We start from the raw sequence: 347 nt of genomic DNA on the forward strand, positions 1-347 counted from the left end.
CATGTGGCTCTGAGGTGATGTTTCTCTGCAGTAGGGCTCTGTTCAAAACGTTTCTCTGCAGTAGGGTTCTGGTCAAAACGTTTCTCTGCAGTAGGGCTCTGGTCAAAACGTTTCTCTGCAGTAGGGCTCTGGTCAAATCGTTTCTCTGCAGTAGGGCTCTGGTCAAAACGTTTCTCTGCAGTAGGGCTCTGGTCAAAACGTTTCTCTGCAGTAGGGGGGGTCCACTTCTCAAGTGCTTTGTGGAGGGAGGGGGGGTCCACTTCTCAAGTGCTTTGTGGAGGGAGGGGGGGTCCACTTCTCAAGTGCTTTGTGGAGAGAGGGGGGGTCCACTTCTCAAGTGCTTTGTG

This window comes from Salvelinus fontinalis, chromosome 39 (assembly GCF_029448725.1).
Source record: "Salvelinus fontinalis isolate EN_2023a chromosome 39, ASM2944872v1, whole genome shotgun sequence".
Lineage (NCBI taxonomy): Eukaryota > Metazoa > Chordata > Actinopteri > Salmoniformes > Salmonidae > Salvelinus > Salvelinus fontinalis.